Source organism: Lolium perenne, chromosome 1 (assembly GCF_019359855.2).
Source record: "Lolium perenne isolate Kyuss_39 chromosome 1, Kyuss_2.0, whole genome shotgun sequence".
NCBI lineage: Eukaryota > Viridiplantae > Streptophyta > Magnoliopsida > Poales > Poaceae > Lolium > Lolium perenne.
Genome location: NC_067244.2, coordinates 126,336,453 through 126,350,346, shown reverse-complemented (window position 1 = coordinate 126,350,346; position 13,894 = coordinate 126,336,453). Strand labels below are relative to the sequence as shown.

Below are 13,894 nucleotides of genomic sequence, written 5' to 3'. Positions count from 1 at the left end.
ATGCGGGCGCCGCTTGCAACTCTAGTCATAACTAAAAACAAAGAGTAATTGAATTAACGCAATCCGAACAATTGGGGAAAGATGCTACACTGACATTATCACTACTCTCTCCGTCCCAAATTAAGTGACTTGCATTTCTCTAGTTTGAATGTATTTAAACAAGTTCTATATAATTCTAGATAAATATGATCCACTTAATTTGGGGCAAAAGATGTACACCATATTCCTTGTGTAAGAGTGTAAGAAAGACACACACTCGCTCGCAAGTCGCACAACACCATACGTTTACCAAATACTCACAATAGATAAGCTTCATATGTATATATATGGTCCAGATCACACTCTAGTAGGAATATAAAACCTGAAAGGGCACGTTGTAGTTTATTCTCCTTTACGAATGAGATCGAGCGATCACGAGAGACGGATCATTTGCCGCGCGCAACAGGAGAATATTTGTCATATTGGTCCCTGCCTTTTCGGTACCGTGATAAGCTTAACTAATACCAGGTCCGTGCTCCTTTTTTTTCCAATTGCAGCAAAGTCGCCGGTTAATTAATCAACCTCGTGCTCTCGATGTACCTGTTGGTACATCCTCAGGCATGTGCCCATGTACGGGAGGAGCTTTTCTCACGAGCTCCCTAGCTATGGAAAGGGGCATTGATGCGATCTAGGCTTTATTTTTCGTTTTATTTTTTATGAGAAGAATGCTTTTGTTTTGCTAGTGAAGAGCAAAAGAAGAAGTTTCCTCATGAGTGCATACTTTTGGCTCCTGGACCCCGCCCAGTCCAATATTTCAAAGGTTCGAAATTCATGTCTTAAATCTTTTAAAAAAACTGAAAAACAATTATACACGTAAATAGTCACTATATATGCATGCGTATGTGAAATTTGACATGTTAGCTCATGAAAAACATATTTTAACCTAGCTAAATTTTGTAGGTGTAATGCACATCATGGTGTCTTGTTTAAAATCGAGGCTGAGAAGACGCAAGTGTACAGACTAAAGCTTCCACTTAAAGGCACAATTCATGAAGTAGTCAACAAATAGAATAGTACTGACAATATGAGAAGACACCACACACACCACGACCACGACAATGCCTTGGAAAAAGATAACAACATCGCATCCATCCCAGGAACCACGTTAGGTCAGTAATTTTCATGTTGGGTGTAGGCATGTCGGTACAGCAAATCAAGGCCAGAATATTGGGTAAGAAACAAAAAGCCTCCAACAGAACACATGACAAACTATGTTCTTGGTAGATCCAACCAGTGAATCACATATCCAGGTTTTCACCCCGATGTTCAAATCATCAAATCGACATTATATTGATCCTCCAAAATTCACTATGGTGCTCATTAGAGCTAGCCCACGGCATGCCACCGTAAGAACACGAGCACGATCCTCCATCAGGGAACGGAATAACCATTCAGTCCATCCCTAAATCAGAGTGACCTGCACCGACATCGACAACCAAATGAAAAGCAAACATGAGCACAAAGTCTACATACGAAGAAATTGTTGCTGGAAAATCTATGGCTCTCACAAAATTTTATATCCAAGGGCACACAGAGTGTGGATTTTTGTAGCTCGAGCTTAGCTGTTTTTTCGAAAATTCGAAAAAAATATTTTAAGGTTTTAAATAAATCTGAAAGAATTATTGATGTAGATAATATTGTGATCTACGTGTTTGCAAAATTTCGATTTGAAATACCGTGTATTATGGGCTGCACAAAAATGACAAAATCTGGCATATTTGATATTTTGAAACCTTGCACTGTTCACTACTATAGATGTCAAATTTTGACATTTTTTTCATCTCACAATATAAGGTATTCTGAGTTAAAATTTTACACGGTGGTAGAACACAACATTTTTGACATCTGGATTTGTTTTTAGATTTTTCTAAAACTTTTAACTGCTGATTTTGAATTTTTCAAAACTAGAGCTACATGTAGCTCGGTCTACAATGGTGGTTTCCGAGCGCATAAGCAGTTATGTAATTGTGAGCACTATGATTTGTATCCTGGAGGGGGAGAAGAATTCTCACAAAAATGAAGAAGAGTAAAAGGTGATAAATAGCTTGTTAGGGCAACCACAATTATGGCGTGGGAGAATTTTGTGGAGGGCATTGTCATAGCCAAAAATTATGGCGTGTGAGCAAATAGCTGCTCCTACCGCCAAAATTTTCCTCTCTCTCTCTGGTGTCTCTCTTTGTTGTGGGCCGTGAAATGCTAAGAAGAGAGAACACGAAGTTTTTGGCAATCTACACACTATGAAAAACTTAGCCTTTTAACACCAAAGCTATTTTTCATTATGTGGCATATTTAGCTTTTGGCAACACTGTGGCTGCTTTTATTAAGCGGCGAGCTCACTTAGCTAGAAAGTAGCTGGCGACAGAATTCTACCTTAACACACACATGGGCAAGTTAATCTGATCAAGAATATTATAGTCCAATTACCCACGAGAAAGGGAGGTTAATGGAAAACCACCACGAATGTTTCCGGCCGATGTTGGTGCTGAATGGCTCTAATATCGGCTTGTTCCCCCTTTGCAAACAAACAATGGAGTCGGTCAACCACCTCTTCATTCATTGTTGTTTCTCCATCCACATTTGGGGCGACATCATAGATTGGGTTGGTATCCCCCGATGTGCAACCAAGGCAATGGTAGGGCCTCTCTGTAAAGAATTGGTGGAGCATGATGACGAATGGAGCAATTCCACATCGTAAGGCTATGAACTCCCTTTCCTATTTTATATTTTAGGAGATTTGGAATGAGAGAAACGCTAGTGTTCTACAATAAGCACACACCTCCGCTTGTAATGGTCCAAAAAATTAAGAGGGAGGCCCTTTTATGGGTTATCGTGGAAGCTAAGCGCTTCTGGGGGGGGGGGGGGGGTAATGGTAGAAGAGTACACCTTTTGTTTTTAGTTAGTTTGTAATTTTCTAAAACTTCTCCTTAAGTTGTATCCTGTTGAAAAAATGAATCTTGCAGAAAAAAATGAAGAAGAATACTACCTCGGGTTTCCACTAATTCCCAGGTATACAGCACAAAAGAGCTAGCAATTGTTTCAATTGAAGTAAAATAAATGAGAACGAAGAAATTAGATGATAAAAATTAGCTTGTATTTAAACACTTAGGAAAAAAGAAACTCTTATAGCTAGTAAGTAGTTGTCGACACAATGGTGCTTAACACACATGTGCCACAAGTCATCCTGGTCAAGAGTATTCTAGTCCAATTAGCCAGGAGAAAGCGAGCTAGCCATGTACTCTCTCCATCCACGAATTAGTGTAAGTTTAGCTTTTATTTGAGCCAATCTTACCTATTTTACAAAAATAATTTTCGATAAAAAATAAACATTTTTACTATAAATGTAACAACATGTTGTATTTCAAAATGAATCCACTCGCAGTTATTTTTTCCTACAAAATTAATCAAGTTCAATAAAATTCAACTTAGGACAACGGCCAAACACAGACTTATTGGTGTGAGGAGGGGCCCTATATACGTTGTGTACCCACCTTTCACCGATCCATGCTGCGGAAAACAACTGAACAGACCGAACTCCCCATGTTCCATTAATCTAAGCACGCTGCGCACGAATTGAAGAAAGAGTTTCCCTTATTTCTCAAGGAAATATCAAAGTGGGACAAACTACCTTGTTGTCATGGAAAATGTCTTGATGAACCAGCATGTGTATGCGAACACCTGCAAGCAAACAATGGATGCCTTCATCAGTCATAGGATCGTGCGCATCGAGAGTCGCTACTCTCTTGAGCACAGCAGGACATAAACTAAATTGGTGTGCCCCCACGGGTCGCTCCCTAGGGCAACTCCGGGGCCGATCTCGCCGCGCCGTCGCCAAGCCCCCCACCGCGCCCTCCTCTCGCCGCCGCGGACCCTCGCTGCGGTGGCGGCGGACCCAGCCGCCGAAGGTGGTTGGGGGTGGAGATCGCCGGGATCCTCGCCATGGCCGCTAGGGCGGGTCTGGTCGGGTCATCGTCGTGCAGCGTCCAGGGCGGCGCCCCTGGTCGGGGTGGAGGCGGAGATCTCTTCCCGGCAGCGCCATGGATGGAGTAAAGATGCTGAGCCGACGGGTGACGTTGGTGGTGATCCCAGATCTCGATCTGGATGTCTCCCAGGATGCCCCTCCCCTCCCCCCCGATCTTGATCTTCGCTGCGCATTGGGCCAGTTCCGGACTTCCGGTGGAGGATCGACCCTGCACTATTGTCTCCTTTCCCTATTGGCCTTGCCTCTGGGTCGCTGGTAGGGTTTGGAGCGGTGGCTTGCAGGTTTCCGGCGGGTCGCGTGGGGACTGCTCGATCGGCATGAATAAAGGTGGTGGTCCTCAGATCTCTCTCGCCCCAAGACGAAGATTTTCCTTGTGCATGTCCATCTGGATTTGGCTGGATGTTGAGTTCCGGAAGGTTCCGCTGACAAATGTAACAATGCTCGTGCCTATGTTTTGGGAGGTATTCGGTCGTGCGCACCCAGCATCTATTCCGACCGTTTGGTTCTGGAGGGAGCGACGCGAAGCTCTGTTCTGTGGTGCCAGCATATGACATTCTGGTCCATGGTGTATCAGAGACAGCGAATTTCTTGAAGGCCGGATTGGAGGACTCGCAGTGGAGGATCGAGTTGTGGTGTTGTTGAGGGATTTGCTTGGTATTCTGAGTCTCATAACAACAATATTCAAGTGGGGGCAACAACACAGGTGAAGTTCAGTATCCTACCGTTCAGGGTAAAAATTCAATGTCTGGCATTAATTGGTTGTGCTTGGCAATTGTCTTATTAAAGATATTGTTTTGAGAGCGGGGACTATCTACAGGGTGAAAACCTAAAATCTTTTGACCGAGCGACGATGACTCTTGTGCACTGTTCCCTTCTTGGAGGCGTCACTGGTGGAGAGCCTGGATTTCAGGTGCTATCTTGGTGGTGGTTGTACTGTTGTTGCTAGGACAGGAGTACTGTAGCGGGACTTCTTTTTCTTAGTTTTTTTTATGTGTGCATCCGTACTACCATTAGGGTACTACATTGTTATACTCGTTAGGTGTAATTGGTATCTATCAATATTAATATATTTCCTTTATCGAAAAAAGAGTCGCTACTCTCTTGTGTGACTCTGTCAGCTTGCCTTGATATCTGACATGGCTGCCAATTCTCATCAATTCTTTGTTGCTACTTTCTGTGTCCTACATTACATGTCTTAGATTTATCGAGATAAACATGTTTTATTGTATAGATACATATGTATCCAGATAAATCGGTAACATCTAATTTTGGAAATTTTGGACGAAGGGAGTATAATTTCTGGCTAATACTCCACGAAGGTAGTAGTAGGAGAAATAAAGAGATGAAGATCGTGTAGATCAGGCAGCCCGGACATGCATAATTGTGCAGCGTGATCATCATTCGTGCGGTGGCGCTTTATTGTGACCATGTGTGTCCATAAAAGTGCAGACCCCATGGATCTACTCTACTCGTGAACATGTCATGCGTGATGCATGGAGTCCATCGCTCGCACATGACATGCACGCTCGTCTCCTCGTAACCCAAAAGCAAAGCGCCCCCAGCCCCCAGCTCCCAGCTCCCAGCGATCGATCATCTATCTACAAAAAGAGCTCAGATCGATCGATGCGACCAACAAAACAGAAGTTCATTCCGCAGTGGCCGCCAAAACGCAACGGAGGACGGAGCACATGCGCATGCATCTCCGGACATCTGGGGCCCGTCCGCTGATCCTCACATCCGGTCCCATTTCTGTAGATCCGTAGTATGGGCCTGGCCCCACGAAACCTAAAAGGAGCAGGACTCCAGCTGCACTTGACAGCACGACCCGTTTATTTTTTTTCCCCGAAAGGAAACACGCAGCAGATATATCAAACTCAAATACGGAGTACTTTATATTCTCGGCTACATGAAAATGACAATACCGTAGATCTGGTATGCAAATTTTCAAATTCGCTTTTGTTTGGCCCATAATAAAAAGAATTCTGGATTGAGATTTTGCATGCTTGTAGGAAATCACATTTCTGTGCAAAATATCAAGTTCAAATACTTCGTATTCTCTGGTACATACAAATGACATAAGTGTAGATCTGGTATGCACATTTTCAAATCTCCAAACAATAAAGTCAGATTTTGTCATATTTGTTTGGCCCATAAAAAAAATAATTCTAGGTTGGGATTTTACATACTTGTAGGATTGGCCATTGAAAAAATCCAGAACTATTTTTAGATTTTGCTAAAACTTCTAAATATGCTATTTGGTTAAAAAAAAAATGAAGGGAGCATTGGTGCTTGGGTGCACTTGTAAACCTGAGCTCCTTTGGAGCAGGCGACGTTGACACATGTGTCACTACGTTTTTGAAGGCGTCGCCCACTTTGGAGTTCTTGATCCTTGTGGTGCAGCAGGTTTTGTGGCAGACGTGTAGGTTTGCTCCGTGTGGTGACGATGGTGGATGCCGGCCGCGCGGGGCAGCAGCTTAAATATTTTTTAGGTGTGATTTTCCTTTTAAACTAGGTCAATTGGATCGTAACGAAAACAACACTTCTTCTGCTAGTACTATTTTAAAAATATTATCAGAAGGAGATACGCGCTGATCAATGATCATCTATTCACACACACACACGCACCGAGTCGAAGAAGCATCATACATGCACAGGCACAGCGTGATGATCTGGATTCGTTGGACACCATTCAGGGTTTAACTACCAACAAGCAAGCCGCCAGCCTACATCGGGCCGACGTGGACGCACGGGCATGCGTCCAGCTGATTGAGGAGACCTCGATCGCCCTTTTCATCTGTCATGTTCCTCGGCGGACGCCGCACGCGATCCCCTTCGTCCTGGACGGATCGACCGATCCATGCATGAGATATTCACGCCATTGCCATGCATGTATGAACTAGGCAACGCCCAAGATCGACCTCAAATCTAGATCGATCGATGGTGCGCCGAGTATCAGATCGCGGTGACCGCGCGCGTCTCCATCGCTACATGCATCTGGTTGAGCAGTCCGCGTCGGCCGTCTCTCGGTCTGGTCCTGCAGCATGTGTTGTCGTGCTCCTGCCCATGTTTTGGTTGGAACAGCGAGACGCGAAGGTGGGCATGCATGCTGATGCGGTGCGGAGTTAATGAACTGACCCCGGTGCTGCAGTGCACGAGCGCTGCACTCGTCGATTAAGAACTATACGACGATCCATATGGTTATGGCAGTCTTTTTCGCTGAAACTAAAATCACTGTGACTCCAAACAGCATGCCAACACAGTACACACGCATTTTACATTATCTCTAGGACATTATTTCTATGTATATATACCCCATGAGGCTCAATACATTATCTGACGTATTACACCAACTCCATTCGTTCTCACTCGCATGTTGTTTTGACGCAACGATTAACTTGACAAAATATGCGCGCTCAATCCCTTCAAGCTACCTTCAAGCTGTGGCGGAGTTAGAGAATATAGCACCGGGTTGTCTCCTGATGGTGCCGAAACAAAGAAAACGGCATAATTTTCGGGGTGCATATATGGTGAAAAATTGTTGTTTTGTAAAGAGAGAAATTTGTACCGGTTATCTAGTGCAACCGAGTAACTTCATGTAGATCCGCCATGCCTTCAAGTACAACACTACACACATACTGGGTATCTGCGCGATCCCATGCTCGTTTACTGGTTACATGCACAATGCAGCAGTGTGGTGAGAAACTGAAGAGGGCAAAGATGCCGAGAAGTAGGCTTCAAAATATATACTTGCCAGTTCTCTTTATATCATACAAGGGGATGTAGCTCAGATGGTAGAGCGCTCGCTTAGCATGCGAGAGGTACGGGGATCGATACCCCGCATCTCCACATTGTTTCTTCATTTTTTTCTCCAAAAGCCGAAGCCTAATTGGGTTAGATGATTCCCTTTTTTATCTGCTCCGGAGACTTGGATCTTTCCCTGACACTGCTGGTGAGTACTGAGCCTCTGAAGACCCGCAAGGCGAGCTGAATTTTTTCTTCTTATTGACAGGAACTTTGGATATCTACCTGAATGCTGAAACTAGTGGCCCGCACCGAGCCTCTGAAGACCCGCGCGCAAAGCTACCTTGCACTCCCGTCTGAAATTTTCTGAAGCAGCAACAACAGTACTACTAGTCATGTTCCGCTAATCAGAAGCTTCACAGTCGCCTCCCACGATGAATTAGCAAATTGTGCATCAACTCAGCCGCCGCCCGTCTCTGCATAGCTCGAGTACATGTGGCTGCTGGCCTTTGCGGCATGCCTCGCTGCATCGGCTCTCCCTCCTGCTTACTTAAGCGGCCTAGTAGTAGGCTAGGAGAGCGGCTCAGATGAGGTTAGTATTAGGTCATTGTAACGGATCACATCGGCCAACAAATTAGCCCAATCAACCGAAACAACTTTTTCATCATTAGATTATTACAGGACGGATGTTACCGGTGCAAATCTGGCAAGTTCCTAGTACAGATGAGGTTATCTGTCAAGGTTTTGCAGCTCAGAGAAGATCGGCCATGCGTGCCCGTCCAATAGGCAATAATATTACAGTATGGTATTTGAAAAGAAAAAGTAGGGCCAATCAGACACGTTTTGCTTAAAGATCGATTATATTCCTACAGTAGTTCCCTTTTTACGCGAAATGCTTTTGCATCCAAATTCCAAAACCCATGGCAATGGATTGGATTGGATAAACTAACTTGCATGCATCAGGCTACCTACTGTAATTCAAGCGCAAAGCTAGCTCTCTCCCTGTATGTTCGGTTACAGATAACACCAAGCTGGATGTTTAATGGGCAACAGTAGGAAGCGTACGTACGTGCTGCTAAACCAAACCAAACATGTGCATGCAATGGGATTAGAGCGGGCGGATCGAATCCGCCTTGTACCAGTAGCTTTAGCAGCTATAGCTAATGGCCCTAGCTTAACCAGTGTGTACTTTGAACCTTCCTTTTGTTCGGCCAATCCACATGCTGGATGCCTGGATGCATGACTCTTTCTGTTTTACGGTTGTGTTAGCATTGTCTTTCATAGTAAGAAACTACACATACTGATCCAACTTTAGTGGGAAACTAATGCATGTGGTGATAAACTTGCAGCATAAGAACAGATTTGCACGCGCTGATCTTCAGAATAGGGAGCGACTATAGGCAACACAGCCATCAACTTTCTGCACTTCCCGTTATCGATCGCCTCGCCGCTGGTAGGATCAATAGTTCAATACGTAGGAGCTGTAGTTTCAGGACCAAGGAGACTTTTCAGATATCAGAAGAACGTGCCAACGCGTATAATTGAGCAAAAGTCAGGATGTGTACGTGCGAAACAGTGAATCGCTAAATCGCTTGTCTTCATGTGTATGTCCTGGTATACTTATACCAGCATAGCAGCAAGCAAGTACCGTTAGCAGCTTAATTGCAGCAGATATGTCGTTTAGAGTAGAGCTGCTGGAAGGTAGGAGTAGACATTAATCTTTGGTTTTCTTTGCTTGTCTGTTGCTATACTGTGACACTGTGTACTGCACTACCTTGTGTTGTGCCCTTCTTCATTTGGTCAGAAACTCAGAATAAACTAAATTGCGACATAGGTCTACATGGGCCAACCAGTAGAGATTCGATGAAATCCTTATGGAGGCCCGTAATGGTAACCTAGTTGACCAAACCACCAAGATACCGGGCCGCTTCCCCTTTTAAAAAACCCAGGCCCCTTCTAGCCAGTCCTACTGAGCCACAGAAGTATATTTTTTTTTTAGAAACACAATACAAACGTAGACACTCACTTACACGCGCATACACTCACCCCTATGAACGCACACACGCACACCCTACCTCTATGAGCATCTCTGGAAGACTGAGCTGACGGATTGCGTCTTGAAATTAACGAAGTCACCACAGATGCCTCGCTGTCGACGGGAACGTCGCCTACCACTGAATGACTATTCCGCCTGTATGAGACACACAGATGTCAAACCTGGGGTTTGAACTCTGGTGGGCTGGGGGTACAACCACCCTCCTAACCACCCAACCTCAGGTTGGTTCTCAGAAGTATACTCTTTCTTTTTGGAAACGTAAGTGTAATTTTTTTTGAGGATGAACCGTGGGTTTCTCCACTGTATACATTTTGTTTTTATTTATAATAAATAGTTATTATGTACAAAGATAAAAAAGTTGCTTGAGAGTAGCAACTGAAAGGACCATAAGCCCAAAAAAGAGAAATAGAAACAAAGTCTATCTGAAATGTTCTACCGAGGATATTATGCCATGATATGATTTTCTCTTTGCTTTATGAACAACAAGGACAATTTCATCATTAAATCTCTTGCGGCATCTGTAGACATTTAGGGAAACAGCCTTGAAAATGAAGTCATTTTTAAATTAACCATGTAATCAACATAATAATCTCCATACAGAAAAAAACAGATGGTCTCTGGATTCAAGCACATGAGTAATCATCCAACATGAAATTCTTTCTCTGAAGCATAACCCTAGTGTTGAGCCTAGTATATGTAAGCAACCAAAAAAACATCTTATGCTTATGTTTTTTTTTTTCGCGGGTAATCTTATGCTTATGTTGACAACATCCATCCCACATCCACTTCAATGCAAGAATAGTGTCAGCAGTTGGGAAACTTTAATAAGTGCAATTTTGTATTCTCTTAGTCTAAAAAAAAATTTCGTTCTTTTTGTAGGTTTTCCCCGGTAAGATATTGTCTTCGAAAACATAGGCACAAGGTTGCCCTCATTACACCGATTTATTATAGAATGTTTAATTTTTCACCAAGGATACATTCTCCTTACACAGGTTTACTCGCTCTCGTGGTGTAGGTTTTGGCAATCGAGATCAGCTCAGAGATACAAATCTGCAAATCCTACTGGTCGGACCGGTTGGCAATCATGTAACGGTTGATCCAACGTATATTCTTCATACATTCTGGGACTCGTTGAAAGCGAACTAATTCTCTCTATAGGATATATCTATCAATGAAGGACCGGATCAAAGACGAATGTCAATCAAAGAGTTGGGTATGCGTATTGTACTGTGCTTATCCTTCACAAACTACCTCAGAAAGGACTGAAATTTGTCTGCTGGCAGTTATCCGACATGATCTATTAATAGAGTGTAGAGTGAAGTTTTAAAATGCCTGCGTACCCAACTCCTTCGATATTTTTTTTTGCATTCAACCAATCAGCTAGCTACTCTTCATCTTTTTTTTTTCACAAAAAACTAGCTACTCTTTATCTTGATAAAAAAATACATCACACACAATCTATCTCCCTTGTCCACGCAGCTGCTGGGGCTGATATTTAGCGTGTAAAGCGGTGTTAGTTTAGCGAGAAAAACCACGCAAGTAAACCATCTAGCTTCCCAACTTGGCCAACCGGCATATATACGAAAGCATTATACACTCTATCTCTTTCTAGCAGAAAACTTAGGGTCCATGTCCTACGGTCTCTGATAACAAGTGTTTATGGATCCAGTGTGCCAACCGGCGACCTTCGGGCTCCACCTAGCTGTGCCGACGGTCGCGTTTGCGCCGAGGGTGACCGTCGGTGTACTGTGCGTTGTGCCGACGGCCGTGTTGTACCGACGGTGAGCTCCGTCGTCGGTAGCTGGAGGCTTCTGTGTCGACGGTCCTGACATTTGGCCGTCGGCACATAGTCTGGTCGTCGGCACACGCCGGCTCTCTCGTAGTGGGAGTTATCATTAGGAACTGTGAACAATTTGAGATGATGTAGTAGGTGCCTGCGAATTGCCGGCCTGATCGACCGATATGGTATTCACTTTGTTCATGTTTGCTGCTGAGCAGACACTGATTGCAATGTGTTTGACATGCAATTAGGCATGCTCGCAGCCAGCGCTGACTTGTGTACGTACGTCAGCCGTCTCTCGTCACTCCTGCCTTCCATGCATCTAGATAGTCTTGCCCAACTGAAACTTCACATATATTGCTCCAAGACAAAACTATCTAACTGAGTTTGCTAGTACTCCTTCCACCTATAAAAATTTGTCAAAAGTTTGTTCAAATTTAGATGTATCTATACACTAAAAGGTGAAGGTACATCCAAATTTAGATAATTTTCTGATATCCGTTTTTATAGACAGAGGTAGTATAAGAAATCCGGCACTTTGATTCAGAGGAGCTTTCATGCTTGTCCACGCTAGGATCAAAACTGTGACTGTAGGATCCTGTCCACGCTACGATGGACCAAGCAATTGCAGGTTAATTTGACTCCTGCGTGTCTTCGTGCCAAAGACTAGTCGGACGGCGAGCGATCTCCGTTCGCCAACCAGCAAACCCGGCAGCAATCAGCTCCGCGCACACGACGGTGACTCCACTCTGCTGACGACCTCACGCTGCATGTCGACATTTGTTCTAGCAAGTACGACCAGTACACCAGTAAAAAAATGCATCGCACCATCTATCTCCGTTATCCACCCTGACCCTGCTGTTGCTGGTGTTAGCTAGCTAGCATGTAAAATGACTTTTCTTTAGCTAGACAGGCCACGCGATCCATCTAGCTTCTCAAATTGACCAAACTGCATAAATATATGAACATAATTGGCACAACAACTATCTCTTTCAAGCAACAAGCTTAAGGTTTTTAAGAATCGAATTGAGCAGCTATGCATGCACTGGCCCGCTGTCTCTGATAAACAAGTGTTACTGGCCATTCAGTCGCACATCTCCCAGCTTGTTTGGGCAATTTCCTGAAAGAAAGTAGCACTTAAAATCCTGGGCTTATCGTTATCATCCAAAACTGAATTGCTGACCTGATCGACCAATACTGACGGTATTCAATCTCCATGTTTGCTGCACTGTGTTTGACAGGCAATCAGACATGCATGCTGGCAGCCAGCGCTGACTTGTGTACGCACGTCTTGCACAACTGAAACATCGCATAAATTGCTGGAAGAAAAAAACGACCTAATTGCATTTCCTACTACTTACAAGAAATTTGGATAAACATCCTGCGACACTTTGACTCAGACGAGCTTTCATGCTTTGGCTTCGTTGTCCACGAATGAGCTAGTGGACGAGGACTGTAAGATCCTGTCCACGTGGAGTAGTTAAGATGCCAATCGACGTAGCAACCGTACCATTAAAACTGTCAAGGGTCAAGTCAAGGGAAATGGCACGGCAGGAGAGGAGAAACTAGCGAACAACTATATCTCATTTTTTAGATGAATCCACGAGAACGTGTTCGAGTCAAATACGAGAAGAAGATCAAATCCCATTGTCGGTAAACCGACCTAGGTAGATCGGCTTGTATAGCATTTTTTGTAATTGTGTATAAGGGCAAGCACAATGCGGATGGTGGGGCCTGGGCGCTAGGATAATTTTCCTCGAAGATCGGCAGTTAAGGATTCTATTCCTAGCGTCTAAGCGACATCAAAGCAAGATAAAACGGCGGCTGCTCAGCATTTTTTTTCTTGTACAAGGCAAAGCGCTGAAGCAACTTGTTCAGTAGGAGAAAACTGAGAAATGTAAAAAATATAATTTAACATATTTCCTAATTGCCAAGCATAAGATAAAGTGAGGGCGATTTTATTTTGGGGAATGTGATGAAGTTGATGAAGGTGAGGCTTTTTTTTTGAGACAAGGCAAAAGACTTGCCATTTTCATTGATAAAGAAGAAGTTTTATAGTTTTACATTTCCATACTTGGCCAAGAGGCCAAGCCAAAAAACCGAACACCTACTCTCGCGGAATTACATTACTCAATGCTTTCGTTTCCGCCATACTCCACGTAGCAACCTCATCTTTGATCTTTGTTATTACCATGTCCGTGGTGGAAACTTTGTTTCGGAAAACACGTCCATTTCGTTCCTTCCATATTTCCCATGATATCAACATAGCAAGAGAAGTCATGGCCTTTCTACATTGCAT

The 13,894-nt window shown here is 43.8% G+C and overlaps 1 non-coding gene across 1 annotated transcript; it reads left to right on the top strand.

The window, feature by feature from the left end:
* The first annotated feature begins 7,791 nt into the window (after window positions 1-7,791).
* Window positions 7,792-7,864, top strand: TRNAA-AGC (transfer RNA alanine (anticodon AGC)). The gene has a single exon. It is a non-coding gene; the product is annotated as a tRNA-Ala (tRNA).
* The last annotated feature ends 6,030 nt before the right edge of the window (window positions 7,865-13,894 follow it).